Raw genomic sequence first — 19,902 nt, 5'->3', positions numbered from 1 at the left:
AAACTTATCATTGAGAAGAATTATGAATTAGAACATTTCATTACAGCTGATAATGCTTACATAACATTGCACCGAATAAATCAAGCAGAATGTTGTTGAATTCTGTGAAATGCTCGTACCTTAGATTTGACACACATACAGTGGAACAATCTCTGTTTCTAAGCAGTGAGAATTTTTTGTCAGACAGTTGTTTGTTTTGAGAAAGAAGAAGATCGCAAAACACATGTACAAACCAGCATCATTTGACCAAACTTGTAGGGTCGTGTATGGGTATGAGATGGGATAATCATCATCAATGCATCCCGAAATTTGGTGGATTTTTTTGAAATAAAAATTTTCACAAACTCCTCAAAAATATCAAAATGTTACGCTTTTTGTGAACTATAGCAAGCTGAAACTAAATAAACTAGCACGTATAACTACAGCAAAATGAAATTTCACGCGTCATTGCACCAACTTCACTCACATGAACCTAAAAAAAATACTTTAAAAATATACAGATAAAATAATTGCAACTAGCATTAACAAAAAGAGAAAGAGAAGCACCGTAGCTGCAAGATAACAGGGTCCGCTTTGGTAAGCGAGTGATCGTGGGTTCGAATCTCAGTAGAATCAGGCCTTTTGGTTGTCAAAGAACGTTAGTATGGGTTTATTCTCAGGCTCCCCACCACGTACCCTTCCATCATCAATCTGAATTCTACAGTACGCCTGTTGACTCTTCTTCTAACAAAAGAAGTCCATATTATAATAAAACTGGTGTGAACTGGCGATATTGTTACACGGTGCTCCCACAGACCGTAATTATAAAAAAATGCACCAAAGAATCTGAGTACACCATTCGATTCGTTTTGACGTCCAGAATCTATGGTCAAAATTTTAAAATCATCGTACGGTACATTTTTGAGTAATGCCCTTTTGAAGGTCGTAAAGTACAAATTATAGACTAAAAATTCATTTTAAGAAGGGGTGCTCCACAAAAACTCTATTTTGTCGAGTCCAACGTACAGATAGGACATCGTAGTGTTCAGCAATTATTTTTCTTTTGAACTTTTCTACAACTTTGCTGAAGGAAGCAACCTGGTATATTGAAAATTAGAAAAAATATTTTTTTATCAAACTTTTAGGTGGATTGATCGAAAAACGCCAAAAGTAAGGCCTTGTTTCATGAAACAATTTTGCTGAAGACATTGAATACATAAAATCAATTTTTCACAGTCAAATCTAAAGCGATCACAATTTTTCGAATTTAGACCACTGTGCACTGTGGGATTTTCAAATAAATCTTTTCATCAATTGCTAATGTCTTGAAATATAATACTTGTAATACGTAGAAACTATTGTTGAAGTTAGTTCATAAAATGGTGGTTAAAATACGTGCTTTTCAACAAATTTTTCGTTGTTTTTATATCACGGTTTTGTACTTTACGACCTTCAAAAGGGCATTACTCAAAAATGTACCGTACGATGATTTTGAAATTTTGACCATAGATTCTGGACGTCAAAACGAATCGAATGGTGTACTCAGAATCTTTGGTGCATTTTTTTTATAATAACGGTCTGTGGGAGCACCGTGCACAGTGAGGAATCGCTGGCCATCAGCCAAAAAATTTTTTTTTCGTTAGCTGTTTCATAATATTTTTCCTTTATTGCTATAACATTCAAGTGTGTAAATCCAAAATTTGGGTGCAATATCATGAAATCTGAATTTTTTATGACTTTTCAAAGCTTGGCGAACTGACGTTTTTTGTCTTTCTTTTGAAAAAAAAGTACATTACATTGAAACGCTCTGTAGCTTCAATGATAGTTTGGATTTTTTTGACGTCAAAGGAAAAGTTGCTGTAAATATTGTGCAAAACAAATCCTTTTCATTAGATATTGTAAAATTTGGTCAATTTGGTCAAAATGAAAAAAAAAACCTAAATTAATCCACCTAGCGGTCAGACTCAGCCTTTCTCATTCAAACTTATTATTTGTAAAAATAGATTTACATGAATGCTAAAATCCAAATAATGTTTATCCACTCTTTGGGTTCTAAAATATTGATGTTGTAATTAAAGTATAAAATATGAAATTTGACGTAATGTTAGTACTTAAGAAATAGCGAAATAAATGCAATGACTCTTAATTTCGAACAATTTAATCACGAGCGATGCCGGGAACGTTCAGATAGTACGATACCACATTTAAATCATGTTGAGGCCATATATATTGATCGAAGCAGGTAAAGTGTTGAATAGTCTTTGAATTTCTTTTCTTTCTAAAACTTTTAAACAGCATATCAAATTGTTATGAAGTTTGTTATTTGTAAGTTTGAGAGATGACTCATTTGTATGACACTAGTTATGTTCAAATAAGTCGTGTAATACTTGAGATAATAGACTTTCGTTGTTTTACAAATTAAAACATGACGGTTGCTTAAGTTTGATTACAATCAAATGAAAAGGTAACGTATGGGGCAGCCAAACTTTGAAACCACGTGTTCAATCTATTTATTTATTTATTTATTTATTTCGTCAAGCAAATGTAGACTACAGTTATAATAATACAATGTTTTCTTATATTCTATACATTATTTCCAGTAGTTAGTCGTTTTTTTATTTGATTTCTGCCCATGGTGATGTCGATATTTTCGCAGTGCTGATTATAGTGACGCATCATGCGATTTATTGGGCCATTTTTTGAGTAGTTTGTTCTGTGAGAATTTTCCGAAAATATTTTACGATTTCTTAATTGACGACTGTGTGCATAAAAATTTGGTTGTGATAATAATTGAGTAGATTGCACGCGTTGAGAAATAATGTCATTGATAATTTTATCAAAGCATTGAAAGATCGCGGCGTTCTTCAAGTGCTTGTATGTCTATAAGCATGCAGCGTGCTTCATATGATGGTAAGGGAAATGCTGTCCAATTTAGCTTACGAAGCGCGTACAAAAGAAATTGTTTTTGGAATATAGGGATTCCATACAATGCTACAGTATTCCAGAATTGGTCGGACGTATGTAATATTTAATAGTTTGATTGTATATGGGTCTTGAAAATTGTGGCCGAAGCGTTTTATAAAGCCCAGCATACTATTTGCTTTGTTGATAATTGTATTATAATGTTCTATGAATGTAAGTTTGGAGTCTAAGATTACGCCTAGGTCCCTTACGATTTTGCATTTTTCTACTGGTTGGTTTCCTAAGAAAATGTTTGTAGGTGGTGTTACTGTTTTTCTGCTAAAGGCTATTGAATTACATTTTTTAATGTTGAGTTGTAATAGGCTTTTGTTGCACCAAGTGTAGAATACATTAATTTCATTCTGGAATATTTTGAAGTCTTCTGCATTGGTTATTTCTATAAAGAACTTCATGTCATCAGCATATACAAGCACATGTATTGACTTAAGAAAAAAGGAAATGTCATTTACGTATAATATAAAAAGAAGAGGGCCCAGGTGGGAACCTTGAGGAACCCCAGAAGTTACTTCTATTGGGTTTGAAAAGGAATTTTGAAAGCGGACTATTTGTGTTCGTTTTGTTAAGTATGACTGCAGCCATTCCAAAAATTTTGTTTCAGTTCCGTATTTTTCGAGCTTGAAGAGCAATAATGGTATGTGTATTCTGTCAAATGCCTTGCTAAAGTCCGTATAAAGAGTTTCTACGTGGTTACCGTTGTCCATTACAGTCAGAGTGAAAGTTATGAATTCCAAAAGATTTGTGGTAGTTGATCGGCCTTTGTAAAAGCCGTGCTGTTGAGTTGTAATTTGGTGTTTTACTTGTTGAAAGATTTTTTCATTAATTATTGATTCAAATAATTTTGGAATGCATGAAATAATGGCAATTCCACGATAATTACGAATGTCAGATTTAGCGCCAGATTTGAAAATTGTCACTCAATATGAAGTTTTCCAGAGTTCTGGGAAAATTCCATTCTTCAGGGACATGTTAAAAAGGTGTTGTAAGGGTGTAAATAGTTCTTCTGCCAAGTTTTTGAGAAAAATTGGAGCTATTCTGTCAGGTCCAGGACCTTTCGTAGCGTCTAAACTTTTAAGTGCGTTTTGAATTTCGAATTCAGATATTTGATTGACAGATAAAGAATTCGAAAATTCAGGAAAATACGAGAAGTATTCGCGGTCGCGATCTGTTTCTTCATATGTGGTGTAAATTTCTTGAAAAAAAGTGGCAAAAAGACTACATATTTCATTACTAGTTTGTCCTACATTACTGTCAAGATGCATTCGTGATGGAAAGTTGTTACTTTTTAGTTTGGTTTTTACGTAATTAAAGAAGTTTTTAGGGCAAGACTTGATTTGATGTTCGATTTTACGATTATGTTCTTCATGTGCAATTTTAAAGGCTGCGTCAAGTTGATAGCAAATAAGAAATTTGAAGATTTATTTTATTATGAAGATTTGAAGATAATTTTGAAGATTTTCGCTATTGTTGTCTTTTTTATATATTTTATGTGCTTTTTGTTTTCTATTTTTTAGGTTAGGGATTAAACTACACTGGATATTTGTTGGTGTTCGTTCGTCTTCTTTTTTTTAGAGGTACATTTTCTGATATAATTTGATTAATTATTTCATAAAATTTTGTTACTTCTTCGTTGACATTTCCTTCTTTACAAATTATACTACGCCAATTTATTATGCGAAGTCTACGTTTGACTTGTTCGAAGTCAGTTTTGTGGTATTCCAGTACATCCTCGTACTCGCAGTCGCTAGGGTACGAAGTGTTATTCATTACTATTGAATATTCAATTGCTGTGTGAAATGCTTCGTTGTTCCAGATGGGAGTCAATGATGCATCTACACAGAAGTCTTCAGTGCAGTTTGTGAATAATAGGTCTAAATATGCATTTTGTTTGTTTTTGACATGATTGATTTGATATAGACCGAGTTCTGAGGATTTGCCAAAAAGATACTGCAGTGTTTCGTTTTCGCCTACGACTTGGAGTAAGATAGATCCATTTTCAATGTCTACAATAAAGTCTGCATTACGTTGGTTGAAGTCGCTATAGACATGCAGTTCTACTTCTGGTTTCATGTTAGACATAATAGATTCTAGAGTTTTGAAAAATAATTCATACGAATGTTTATGAGCATGTTCCGGTGGAAAGTACACGGAACAGAAGATATGTTCTTCGCCAGCAATAAATGCTTTGGCCCATACGTGTTCAAATTCTTTATATTTGTCGGATATTATTTCTTCAGAAGTAAAGTCTACATTAATGGCAATGAGGACTCCACCGCCTGACTTTTTTTGACTGGTAGACAAATTCCGATCGTGCCGGAATACATTATAATTGTTTCCAAATACTTCTTCGCTTCTTACGCTTTCGTCCCAGCTACTCTCAGTTCCTAAAATTATTTTAAAAGATGACGACAATAGATTTTGTTGAATTTCTTTCATTTTGCTTGGGCTTTTCATGCGATTGAAATTCTGACAATAGATAAGAATTTCAGTCGCATTCTGTCGAGGAAGCGAAGAAGTGCTAGTCAAGTTATTACTTATGTTAAAATATAATGGTTCTGCCTCAGAAGAGGGCGTCCTTACTTGCGAAACTTTGTACTAAATTTATTTACACTTTCGCGAAGTTGTTGAAGACGATGTGTGCGTTCATTTGATAAAAAATGACGATATGATTGAAGGTCGGCTACTGCTTCGGCTGGCGTGAGTCCATATTCCTGATGGACTTCAATAAAGACGCGTTGGAGGTGTTCTGGAGATGTCGGCAGTCCTTCGGATGCGAGAAGCATTCTTATACTGGTTGGTGTCATTCCTTCTACGCATACAGATGATGGTTGGTCCTTCATGTATGCGAGATATAGGCGTGTAATATGCATTACTTTTGGGTCGCGGAGTCTAGCCTTCAAAAAGCGCTCGTCGCCATTCGATGATTGCTGCGTAAGTCGGACGATTGGTGGACGCATGGGGTCAAGTTCAAATTGGCTGCCGTGCGGTGCTGATTGTATGCTGGCGTTGCTGGCAGGAGCCAGTGCAGAATTTTCATTGTTAGTTGCATTTTTTTCTGTCCGATATGGGTTGATAGTTTCGCCTTTTTGGAAATTTATAAATTTTGATGTTATGTCTGAATTCGGCGGCCCAGCAAATTGAACGCGTGCAGCTGCCAGGAGGTCTTTGTCCGAGGGTAGTGGTTGTTTTGGCATTTCAGCAATTTGAATTTTCTTTGAGTTGCAGGCGAAATGGTTTATTCCGTGTTTATAGGTGTTGTTACTTATGCTGATAGGGTTTGAGTTTTCCTGCTGACGTTTGCGTTGCTGCATACGTTTACGAGCGGCCTTCTCTGCTTGCTTTTCCTGCATGCGTCTTTTACGCTGTCTGGCGTCATATTCAGTCCAGTCGCGTTTCCATACTTTTTTATTGCCAATTAGGCGCCAGCCTGATGTGAAATTTGGAGTACGGTGTTCTTCTGAGTCCGATTCTGGAAGTGGCAATGAAAAGCGAAGTTCTTCAGCCAGACTGGGATGATTGTCTGTTTTCGGCTGGAGTGAATTCGATTCTTTGAGCGCTTTTAATTCATTGATTAGTTCCTGCGCCGTTGTACTGCAGTTTGTTTTCTTATTTTGTATAGCTTCTAATTGATGTTCCATATTGTCAATTTTTGATTCTATATTAGTAAATGCTTTTTCCAGGTGCTGTTGTATGTTCTTTGTGTGCTGCCGATTTTCTTTGCTAATGTCCGATATGTCCGATATGGAGTCATGGCCAAGTTCGCCGAACAGCGTCGAAATGCGATTTATGGTTTTTGCCGACGCATTGTTTGTGTTGATATTTACTTTTTTAATTTCCGTCTTCAATTCAGAAAGCAGTGTATTGATACTGTCCAGTGTGTCGTGCGTTACAGTCAGTTTAGGAATTTGACTGATTATTGAATGATTTGATTTGATTTGTGATTCAATACTTTCTGTTAAAATTTTCTGGTGCTGGATGAGCTTCTTTAGTTGGAGTTGGTCCATGAATTGTTCCTGGCATTCTATGCATAAGGGCAGCATAAATGAACTCAGTAGTTCTTCTTGGTTTCTACGGGTTCCTACGCAAGCAGCGTGGAAGTGCCTTTTGCATATTCCTTCGCATTTCCACAGGAAACGGTTGTCGGTCGAAGTACAGTTGGTTATGCCACACTTTTCCATAGCACTGATTAAAAATTGTTACGCGGCGAGTACGAATTGTCGAGAAAAGGTTAGATACACGCGGTAGCGCGACGGTCAAAGATTGTTTATAAATAAATAAATTGTTGCTTACGTGCACTCGCGACGCCGCACAGTGGCCGGAAGCCGGACAAAACTCAAGTTCTAATTATTGATATTTTATTTTTTTTTTTTAAGTTCTACTGTATTGAAAAACGTGTTTTCCAAATATCAAGACAATCAGATTAAATTTCAATTTTTGAGAGCACTTTAAACGTTGTTAAGTCATGTTATTTCAATGATTTTTTTCGCTCAGAAAGCACATATTGGGGTTTACTTCAAATAGTAAATACTCACCTAATTCTTATTCGAATTCAATGCGATAGGTTGCATTTTGAAGATAAATAATCAGAATTGTATTTCGTGTTGAAGTTTTTTATATAATTCATCATAACTTTTGTAAAATGTTTGAAATACCTATTGAGTGGTCTGAAAAAAACTTTTTTTTGCGCAAATGTATGCTGTACGATCTGACCCATAGGTTGCCACAGGTCGCATAGTATGCATTTCATAGGAAATTTTCTCTACTTTTCGAATATTAGGGTCCCATTTTGCCCCTTTCTGCCCCGCTGAACAAAAATTTTAATTGAAAATAGAATGAAGGCGCATGGTGATTTGTGAAAGTTACGTTGTTTTAGAGATTTAGTTAGTAGTTTCATTCAATTGTTTTAGAACATCATCGGCTTACGTTCAGATGTGAAAACAAGGTAAAAGAACACATATAATTATATTTAATTTACATGGATATTTATTTTTCAAACCAATGCATTAGGTTTTAACATTTTACTCGTCATCGTCAGTATCATTATGACTGAAAATTAATAAATTTTCCACCTCTTATGTGAAAGTGCTTTTCGATTTGTTGTTGTGTCTAAAACTCGGAACTACCGGATCTGACGTATTAGCAGCTCACCAAACATGTCACCGATAGTTCTATCACGTGATCCTTTCCAGGCATTTATTTTCTCGTGTATTCCGGATTGCTTATTCATACTTTCTTGGGCTCCTTCCGGAAGTTTTCCAATGGGACTCGAAGATTAAACGATTATTTCACATCCTTGAATTAGTAATTTGTGTACTGTTGTTGAACATCCATACAATTTTACGTAATAATGAACGGTAGCGTAAGACTTAAATTTTGATGTATCAATTCTTTCGCCACTCGATATCATTGCTAGCAGCGTCTGAAATCGGTGGATTAAATTTAAATCGACTCCTGTTATCTCCAAAGAAAATTCTGCATTGGAAAAAACGTATTGCTGTAACACCGTTATTGCTATTGTCAAACCCAGCGTGCGGTTTGTCGACATGTAGACCAAGTTTGACAAAAAATTCTTTTTGAATTCGCTGTTTGATGCTGTTGAGCTGATCGATGATACCTGTTTTAAATATTGTGTTTCGTTCAAAAAAGCTTAACGACACTAACTCCGTCACTTTTAACCTTATTTGCTTTATTCACTTCACTTTGAACTAAGGTGGAACAACAACACTGATTTTGCGGTACTGACAGTTCTCGTATATTTGCGCTTGCCTTTTTATAGCTAAATTAGCTGAAACTGTGTTTGTGTCAACGTCGTGCATGGTAACAGCGTTGGTAGCATGCAGACGGTATTCGCGCAACTGGTCGAAAAAGCAAATTTCACATATTACGTAACATATTGAGAATAGGTAATATTTCCATTTAATTCTGCTCCGAAAATTTATTATGAAATTAATTAATAATAATAAGTAATTGATAAGTCCAGTCAATGTTCAATATTAAATTTAAATACAATATGAAATCTGCTCTCTAAAAAAACTGCAAATATCGACAAATCAATAAAAGTCGGCACACGGACTCTAAAAATCTTCATTTTCAGATAAATTTGCATATCTGGTATCCCTGATTACTATAATACGATGGTGACACGTCACAAATTATGCACTAACGTATATAGACACTGTATTTTTACTAGTATTAAAACACATAAAACTGGCCATGACCATGTTAAACGACAAATTTTTACTTAGACTCAAGTTTTTTAAATCTATTAAAATGGGACCATTTTGCTTATTTCAACATATAATATACTGTATAGTTCGTTTCGAATGCACATTTCTCTTAAAATAGTATAGCGTGAAAGAAGACAGAACAGTTCATTAATGGCAGTGGATTTTTTTTTAAAGACAGCTAATTACACACGACATTGATTTTATATAAATGAATATTTCTTTGTTTTTTACTCACGTATTTTAGTTTAACGTTTTTAACATTTTGTTTCCTAAATTAATTCGAGGTAAAAATTGAGCCAAAAATGATATCTATTTCAATACTACATGATCACAGTTTTTCAACTGCGAAATTTAGCACACAATCGGCTGGTTCACATTTTGACAGTTTATACTGGTTTTCTATATTCGGTTCGCCAGAAACTGACTATACTGACACCATACTTATTTGAATTATATTTATAATTGAAATTTTAAATTATAATTTTGAAATAGTACATTATTATTAAATATTTTATATTATATATACTATCCTCAGTTTCGCTGATGACTACTGGATCCACAAACATAACAAAAGATGGGAATATAAATGAATAATGCTATACACAAAACCACTACGACGTAATTTTAGCCATAAGAAAAATTTTATTGCGCTTTAGGGAGATATTATCCCAACTTTTTGAATTTTTGATACCAAAATTGAATTTTTCATAAAAAAATCAACCTAATATGGATTTTCCTGCTTTTTTAATGAGCATTTTGGGTTTTGTCCGACTTTTGTTCGGAGACCCGCCACTGTGCGCCGTCAAGGTGTAAAAAAAAAATAAAAATAAAAGTTAATTGCGGAGCGAAATGAAAACGCGTCCGCGCCCGATGACTGTTCGTGACGAAAAAAAAGAATCATAATTCATCAGTTAACCCCTAACTAGCCCGTTCATCTGATATCAATATTGTTCAAATCGGTTGTGTAGTTTCTAAGATAATGAAGTTTCGTGATTTTCACATTTCAATACATTACAGACGAAGTTACAGTCCGATTACTGCAAAATTCAATAGGGTGTTATGAGGTAGGTAGACCTTTTATTTGATACTAATTCTGTGGAAATCGGGTCAACCATCTCTGAGTAATATGAGTGAGTCCAAGTAAGTTGTCTTGGAATATGTTTCTTTTCATAGCTGGATTTCACATTTTTAAACATAACAGGCAAAGTAATAATCCGTTTGTAAAAAAAACATTAGGGTCTTATGGGGCAACAAGACCTTTCATATGACACTAATTTTATAAAAATCGGTCCAGCCATCTCTGAGAAACATGAGTGAGATTAAATAGTCTCCAGAACACGTTTCTTTCCATAACTTCTGAACCACATGTTCAATCTTCATAAAATTCAAAAGTTAAGGGTTTTAAGGTAGCCCGTTCATTTGAAACTAATTTTAAATGTTGTGTAGTTTCTGAGATATTGATGTTTCATGATTTTCACATTTTTAAACATAACCTCTAAACTAGAAATCAGATTACAATAAAATTCAATAGGGTCTTATAGGGCAACTAGACCTTTCATTTGCAATTAATTTCATTGAAATCTGTTCGGTCAGACCATCTCTGAGAATAGTGAGTGCGAAAAAAGGTGCACATACACACGTACACACCCACACACAAACATATACACCTATACATGCTTATATGCAGAAAATGCTCGATTTGTCTAACTGAGTCGAGTAGTATATGACATTCGACCATTTGGATCACTTTTCTACCTTTTAATTAGCCAGTGATCGTTAGGAGGAAGTCAATTTGTTTACTTTCATTATGTGATTTCACATTTTCATGAGCAACGGATAAAGTTACAATCCGATTGCAATGAAATTCAATAGCAACCTATCGGGCAACTAGATATTTCATTTGACACTAATTTTGTGAAAATCGGTTCAGCCATCTCTGAGAAAAATGAGTGAGTTTAAACAACCTCAGGATAACTTTTCTTTACATAACTTTTGAACCATATGTTCAATCATTACGAAATTCAAAAGTTAAGGGTTCTGGAGACAGCTCGATCATTTGAAACCAATTTTATTAAAATCGGTTGTGTGGTTTCTGCGATATTGATGTTTCGTGATTTTTACATTTTGATACATAACCTCTAAACTAAAAATCCGATTACAATGAAATTCAATAGCAACCTATGGCACAACTAGACCTTTCATTTGCAATTAATTTTATGAAAATCGGTCCAGCCATCTCTAAGAAAAGTGAGTGAGAAAAAAAAGTTGCACATACATACACACACACACACACACACACACACACACACACACACACATACATACATACATACATACAGAAAATGCTCAGTTCGTCGAAAGGGGTCGAGTGGTATATGACATTCGGCAATTGGGACCACTTTTATACCTTTGGTTTTTCCAGTGATTGCTATACCTTTCTAGGAGAAAGGCAAAACATGATTTTTTGTAGAAAAGTAGCTTAAAAGTTTAGTTGCCGCAGTTTGCCACGGTTGTGACTACATTCAAAATTTAGGTAAAAACGTTAGCTTTCAAATGCATATTGTCCGCTGTAGCGCAAAACTGCGCAAATTGTCACTTTAGTGAAGAAAGCGATAGCAGATTTTTTTTAGTTTTTATTTTTGAAGTTGAAATTTCATCCAGGATTAATTTTAATCATAATCATGATACCTCATTAATGAAGATTTATGATATCGTACTCAATCCGTAAGGATAAAATAAAAATTTGGGCAAAAATCCAAAAAATTATTAATGAAAAGTTATAAAATAAGTGTTAAACAAAAAACAGTAAACAAATCTTTATGAAATTTTAATCATGTCAAACTTTTTCACTTTCTGCAAATTTAAAACAATATTAAAAACATTCAGCCCTTTTCAATTTATGATCATGAAGTTCGCTAAACTGATTGAAGTGTCAAATACTAGCAGCAAATTCATACCATCAAACTCCGGCTAACAATAGCCCGTTTGCTTTTGCTTCGCACTCGTTTGCATACAAAAGTAAAGCACACATTTTGCTTTATGAGAGAAAAAACAAAGAACAGTCGTCGCCCTCCGCATCTTTTTGTATTCATTTAGAACGTAGTGTCATTCCAGTGTCTTGTGGTTTTCAAATTCATAAATTCGTTGAATTCTATTATGGAGCCTTCAACTTCAGCGGCACCACCTAATTCAATGTCTAGCAAGTAGTCAATTCATGGTGCTATACATGTATTTAAATGTCCTCTATCTACCATAGAAACCGGATTAGGAAGATAACATATATATGAAACAATGAAACATCGAAAATTACTAGAAAAAATGAAAATTGCAGCGAAAGACATTTTTCCTGCTGATAAGTATAATGAACTTCAAATTTTCTGGAAACAATTCAACACGAGATTTAAGCAATCATAGCGGAAGATGATGATGCTGATGATGATTTTTCCAATTTGTAATTAGTTTGTATTAATTATGTTGTTTTAGTTTATCAAAAAAATATGTATATTTAGGCAAAATTTGTTTAGTTCGGAGGTCGTCCATAAATTACGTTTTGTTTTTAATGGGGAGGACGCCCGGTGGCACTACTTGTGGTCAAAGATCATATAATTCTATAAAGAAGGAAAAAAATGCCAAAAAATATTAAAAATTGGATTTCGTGCTTTATGGACGGCCTCAAACAAAAAATGGATGTCAAATTCGTGTTCAGCGCCCCAAAATTATGTAAATACCAAGTTTTTGTCGCATTTATCGACACTTTTTTTGCTTGGCCAGCCTTTGTATGGAGTCGCCCCACTGTGCCGTGGTTAGGATGGACAGGGGATCTTACTTCAATAGTGATACTGCTAATAATATAAAATGCGAAGTACAGAAAACACCTTGCCAATATCCAAGAGAGAGGAGTGGCTTTAAATGAAACTCCTCCAGAGTCTTCAATTTTCGATTATTTTTTTGGGGTTCTGCATGTAGTGAATAGGAAAAAAATACCTTTGAGTTTCGTTTAGCAGCAGGGCTTAAAAGTTTCGTCTCCATGAAAATGCCTCCATGCCTCAAAATGATCAGATTTACTTTTTTTTAACCTATCCAAAAATGCGCAGATAGTAGTTCATGATGTTTTTGGGTTCTTTTTTTTTCAAACCAATCATCTCAGAAATGCAGAAACTCCAAGGCCTAGTATTGTCTAAAAGAATGTTTTTAAAAAAAAATCTACTTTCTGAGAGTTTTTACTATCTAAACGGTTTATTTGATCGGCAAAGTTGTAGATAATGATATCGTCCATTTAGCAGACAGTATGTGAAGTGGGGAGAGCGAAAAATAAGCAGACTGGAAATATGGTACAGATTTGGAAAAATATACCGAATCCCGACGGGATGCGGTATATTTTTCCAAATCTGTATCATATTTCCAGTCCGCTTATATTTCGCTCTCCCCACTTCACATACTGTCTGCTTAATGAAAGCCGTTGTTAAAAATAGAAATTTAATTCGAAAAATGATATTGTCCTTTTAAAATAAAACAACATGTAAAAAAAATTGTTTTTTTTGACAAATTTTAATTTTTTATTTTTTTGCTCCAAGTTCAGTTAATTGTTTTTGATTAGCTTATAACGTATAGTTTTCGTAATTAAAAATTCAGATTTATAAAAAGTAAGTTAAAGTTATAGGCTACCATTTTTTTGTGATTTTTTTCTTAAAAAAGAGAACAAATCTTACTGTCTATAACTTTGCTGATGACGTTATACCTAACGCTCCAGCAATATTTTTTTTGATTTTTTGGACAATTTTACCTTTTTTGTCATACATTTCTCCTTGATCGAACAGCAATCATTGTTTATCTAACTTTTGAAGTTTTCATTTAAAAAATAGACTTAAAAAATGGGAATTTTAAGGTACCTAACTATTTTTAATTTCAATTTATATTCTTAGAGATTTTTTAAGAGTGTATATTTTTTTAGAATAACTACCTACAACTTTAGCGAAGACGTCATAACGATCAAACAAACCTTTTTTACTCTAAAAATATTGGCATCAAAGATCATCAATACCTTTTTTACGTAACATTTGTGCAAGCATAGCTTCTCAAAAATGAGCCGTGATTCAAAAATGCAACCAATAGCACGAAATAGCGTCTTTTGCTCATAAATATCTGTGCAAAGTTTTAGTCAAAACAAAAATAACAATTGAGGAAATATATTTAAACTGGGACATTTTTTGTGGATCTAGTCTTTCTATTTTTTGTTGCCTACTTATTCATTGCCTTCCGGCCATCGTTGTTGCTCCCACAGGAAACAAGGTGCCTAGTATCAGCACTATTTTCCGGCGAAGAAATATCGGAAAACTATACACTAAAATATTTTTTTTTTGCGCTGAGGATACGCAGCAATTCCGAAATCAGTATAAAAAACGCGTAAATTCCGAAATCCGAGTAAAAAAACTTCATTTGTTAAAGGTTTATAAAGATTTCTACTAAATATTTTTGAAATAGAATCAAAAGCAATGTTTTTTTCTACCAGCGAATCGAGCTGAAAATCAAGGAAAATTATAAAAAGGCTGTATCAGTGAGGAATCACCCGATTTTGTCTACCCCCGATTTTATTACTTATTTCACCAGATTTTATGATCATACAACATTCCATTAAGAAAAGTGTCAGGATGAACTGATTTTTTGTTCAGATTCAATATTTTAGTACTTTCCCACAACTCTGTGTAGAATAACATCATTCTGGATGTAGTTTTTATTAATGAAAGAAAAAACTTTTGGATAGCAAATTTATTTTTTCATTAGACGCGCAATGTCTTCAGCAAAGTAATAAGTGATTTTGAAGCAAGAAATCTATTGAAATAAAAAAAACACTGAAGTCGCTTTTTCCGCGGAGGATACGTGCCGCGTAAAAAAAACCGCGTAAATTCCGGAATTCGCGTAAAAAAACGCGTAAATTCCGGAATCCGCGTAAAAAACCGCGTGAATTCCGGAATCCGCGTAAAAACAGCGTTAATTCGGCATTCCGAGGGAAGGGAAACCGAAATCCGCACAAAAAAAAAATACCGCGAAAATTCCGGAATCCGCGTAAAAAAAACCGCGTAAATTTCGGAATCCGCGTAAAAAAACCGCGTAAATTCCGAGAAATCTTCGTGAAAAACGACTTTAGTGTACTAATCCAGACTATGCAACGGAAGGGTACATCTAATGTTTTTCTGGTCTGTGGGGATTTTGACTAGCTATCGTACACAAATTACGTAACGGGAGGGAAGGGATGAGTCTGTTACTTATTGTTACATAGGGGGGAAGGGGGGAAGTTGAGACAAGTACGTAACGATGATGGATTAGGTTGTTCAGTGGTACGTACTTTTAGGAGGGGAGGAGGGTCATATCGAGCGTTACTTATTGTGAAATCGGGGAGAGGGGGTCTGAAATCTAGATTTTTAGCATTACTATACCTGCTTTTGGGAAAGTCGCTACTACGCGATTGAGCTGGAATTTTGCATGAAAACTTTTTTTGAGAAGACAAAACTGTCCAAAATTAAACAAAATTCGCAGCCGACTCCCATTGGCAACCTACTGTTAATGTCATGTGTTAAACAAGAATTCGAATGTTGTACTCAAATTGACCATTGACTGAACTACGTAATGGTTTACCTAAAAAGCACGTGCGTTGCACGGTAAGCGGTATCACTGAAGATAGCAGGAAAACGCTTTATCTTTTACGTTATTGCAATCATACCCCTACTACAAGGCAACCCATGTTGAGACTGAGTGACGTTAGCGCGCCAAGCTACTATTTCTCCAATCTCTTTTTGTTACATAATCACGGTGTTGGAGCACCGTTGTTATCAAACAAAAAATACCATTTAAACGGTGAACACCAGATTGTTCGTAATGATGTTCTTCATCTCTGGGTAAATTTTCGAAAAAATCGTTGGTAGCATTTTTGAGTTATGTCCATTTTATGTTTAGATGACCAATCTTCTCAGAAAATTCATATAAATTCGACCATTAGTTTTAGTCTTTCAGATTCTAATGGTACTTTGTAGGTATAGATATTTTGCCTACCTATGGGCAATTTGCATAACCAAAAAACAAGCCTAAGCTTTGAAAAGGGCGTAGCCTCTTCATCGCAACAAAACTCATATAAACCAACGGTCAAAATTTTGTTTCAAGTTATGTTGTGGTTACTGGAGGAAACTCTTTAACTGTAGTAGGCGTTAAAATTAACAGGAATGTCGGAAGTTTACTTGAAAAATTTGAATCATTGAGGCATCGTTGTGTGTCAGTCTTTCTGTCTGCCTATGGTTCCCAATGGACTCAAAAACTACTGAACCGATTACTGTGGAAATTTGCCCTTAGAGGTTCGAGAATAAAAAGTGTAACAAATATATTAGTTTTGCTCTATCTCATTAGCGTGGGCAAAGAGGGTGAGGATAATTTGTACTCTGTAAACTTGAAAACGTATTCCACGATATCTGTGCAAAATTCATATACACTAAAGTCGCTTTTTAAGCGGAGGATACGTGCCGCGTAAAAAAAGCGTAAATTCCGCAATCCGAGTGAAGAGAAACCGAAATCCGCGTAAAAAAACCGCGTAAATTCCGCGACCTTAGGTTTTTGGGTATAAGACGGAGTTTTGCGACATTACTGTGTCATCTGAGACTTTGCTATATCTCAGTGGCGTAGCAAAGTGGAAAAAGGAGAAGAGTATGAGTTATGTCAACATTTATTAATTATTAATTTGATTGTTTAATTCGATCCTAACGCAAAAGATTTTGTCTATCTCATTAGCGTGGGCAGGAAAGGGGTGCAGCAAGGGCAAATTTGTTCTTTGTAAACTTCGAAATACCAAACTCGATCATTATGTCAATTTGTAAACTTTGATTCTCAAATTCGAGGCATATTCCCGTGCAATTAATTTGTCTGTATCACAGTGGCGTATTTAAAGGTAATATTTTTAGGTAATGGCTTGATTTCAACTTTATCGTCGGTACAAGTAGTCGAGTGCTGCACTCGTAAAACTAAGTTGAATAGGATTTATCTATCTTTCGTTTATTGTTTATGTGTTTGTTGAGTTTAATGCGGTTGAGCGGCCACTCACTAGAACAATTTTTATTAAAATGAAGAAGTTACGTCCTTTTGAAAGCTTAGGCTTGTTTTGCCTTTCTCCTAGAAAGGTATAGCAATCACTGGAAAAACCAAAGGTATAAAAGTGATCTCAATGGCCGAATGTCATATACCACTCGACCCCTTTCGACGAACTGAGCATTTTCTGTATGTATGTATGTATGTGTGTGTGTGTATGTGCAACTTTTTTTTCTCACTCACTTTTCTCAGAGAAAGCTGGACCGATTTTCATGAAATTCATGGCAAATGAAAGTTCTAGTTGCGCCATAGGTTGCTATTGAAATTCATCGTAATCGGATTTTTAGTTTAGAGGTTATGTATCAAAACGTAAAATCACGAAACATCAATATCTCAGAAACCACATAACCAATTTCAATAAAACTGGTTTCAAATGATCGGGCTGTCTTCAGAACCCTTAACTTTTAAATTTCGTTATGATTGAACATATGGTTCAAAAGTTATGTAAAGAAAAGTTATCCTGAGGTTTTTTAAACTCACTCATTTTTCTCAGAGATGGCTGAACCGATTTTCACAAAATTAGTGTCAAATGAAAGGTGTAGTTGCCCCATAGGTTGCTATTGAATTTCATTGTAATCGGATTGTAACTTCGTCCGTTGTTCATTAAAATGTGAAATCACATAATGAAAGTAAGCATATTGACTTTCGCCTAACGATCACTGGCTAATTAAAAGGTAGAAAAGTGATCCAAATGGCCGAATATCATAAACTACTCGACTCAGTTCGACGAATCCCGGGCAGGAGAGGATAACAAAATCATAACTCATCAATAACATATTCAATGATGTGGACCTATCGTGTTATTCGAAAGATATTCAAGTTTCAAACGTGCATATGAAAATATCATAAAATGTTGATATCATATCTCGCTATGCCTTCAATGAGATGTTTGAGATGATTTTAAAATATCTGATTAAAAGTTTTTAAGTGAAAATTGTTCGATATTGATTATTGTATCAGTATGTATCAGTGTAATGTATCAGTTATGCATTCAGTGTTCAATAAGTTAAAAATATCTGAATCGGTTATTTTCGTGATTTTTAATGCAAATTCTTGGTTTTTTATTGAAATTTCAAGCTTTGTTATTCATATAGTCTGGAAGAAACAATATTTTGGTATTATTTTTTGTTATTTTACCAACTATGTAAAGCATATTAAGATCAAAATGAGGTGTATTTCCAATATCTGGTTGTGATATTATAATGATATTTTCTCCTGCTCGGGATCGAGCATTTTCTGCATGTATGTGCACCTTTTCTCGCACTCACTTTTCTCAGAGATGGTCTGACCGATTCTTTCTATCTTGGTGTCAAATGAAGGGTTTATTTGCCGCTTAGATTGCTATTGAATTTCATAGTAATCAAACTTTTAGTTTTGGCGCTGCGTCAGAATGTGAAATTCGCTCTTATATCTCAGAAGCTATGAACATAATTGAATTCAAATTAATGGGCTTTTAAACCCTTAAACAATGAATTTCATAATGTTTAAACATGAGGTTTGAAAGTTAAAGAAAGAAACGTAGCCCGCAGACTGTTTAAAACTATAGCTACGATCAAAATATGTGGCCCCAACATCATTTAAATTTGATATTGTACTATTTCAATGTTTGAGGCCTTGCTCGGGATTGAAGTTGAAATTAAAAGTCATTTCTATCATTTCACTTTTTGCCTTTCTCCTAGAAAGGTATAGCAATCACTGCAAAAACTAAAGGTATAAAAGGGCTCAAAGGGGCGGAAGTCGTATATCACTCGACTCAGTTCGACGAGCTGAGCATTTTCTGTATGTGTGTGGGTGTGTAACGCTCTCCCAATCTCACTCGATTTTCTGAGATGGCTGGACCGATGAAATTAATTACAAATGAAAGGTCTAGTTGCCCTGTATAGACCCTATTGATTTTTATTGTAATTTGATTTCTAGTTTAGAGGTTATGTATCAAAATGTAAAAATTACGAACATCAATATCCCAGGAACTACACATCCAATTTGAACAAAATTGGTTTCAAATGAACGGGCTATCTAAAAACCCTTAACTTTTAAATATTATGAAGATTGAACTTGTGGTTCACAAATTATGGAAAGAAACGTATTCTGGAGACTATTTATTCTCACTCATGTTTCTCAGAGATGGCTGGACCGATTTCCATAAAATCAGTGTCATATGGAAGGTCGAGTTGTCTCATAAGACCCTATTGATTTTTTTTTTGCAAACGGATTATTACTTTGCCTGTTATGTTTAATAATGTGAAATCCAGCTATGAAAAGAAACATATTCCGAATACTACTTGGACTCACTCACTTTTCTCAGAGATGGTTGACCCGATTTCCACAAAATTAGTATCAAATGAAAGGTCTAGCTGCCTCATAACACCTTATTGAATTTTGCTGTAATCGGACTGTAACTTCGTCTGTAATGTATCGAAATGTTGAAAATCACGAAACTTCATTATCTTAGAAACTACACAGCCGATTTGAACAATATTGATATCAGATGGACGGACTAGTTAAGGGTTAACTGATGAATTATGATTGAACACGTGGTTTCAAAGTTTGGCTGCCCTATAAGTTTCCATTTCATTTGATCGTAATCAAA

At 34.6% G+C, this 19,902-nt stretch overlaps 1 protein-coding gene across 8 annotated transcripts in view; it reads right to left on the bottom strand.

The window, feature by feature from the left end:
* Positions 1-19,902, bottom strand: part of LOC129721479 (homeodomain-interacting protein kinase 2) — a 202,128-nt gene that overhangs the window by 172,824 nt on the left and 9,402 nt on the right. The gene's annotated exons all lie outside the window — the stretch shown is intronic.

This window comes from Wyeomyia smithii, chromosome 2 (genome assembly GCF_029784165.1).
Source record: "Wyeomyia smithii strain HCP4-BCI-WySm-NY-G18 chromosome 2, ASM2978416v1, whole genome shotgun sequence".
Classification (NCBI taxonomy): domain Eukaryota; kingdom Metazoa; phylum Arthropoda; class Insecta; order Diptera; family Culicidae; genus Wyeomyia; species Wyeomyia smithii.
The sequence above is the reverse complement of the archived record's forward strand: the minus strand, read 5'-3'. Positions and strand labels throughout refer to the sequence as shown.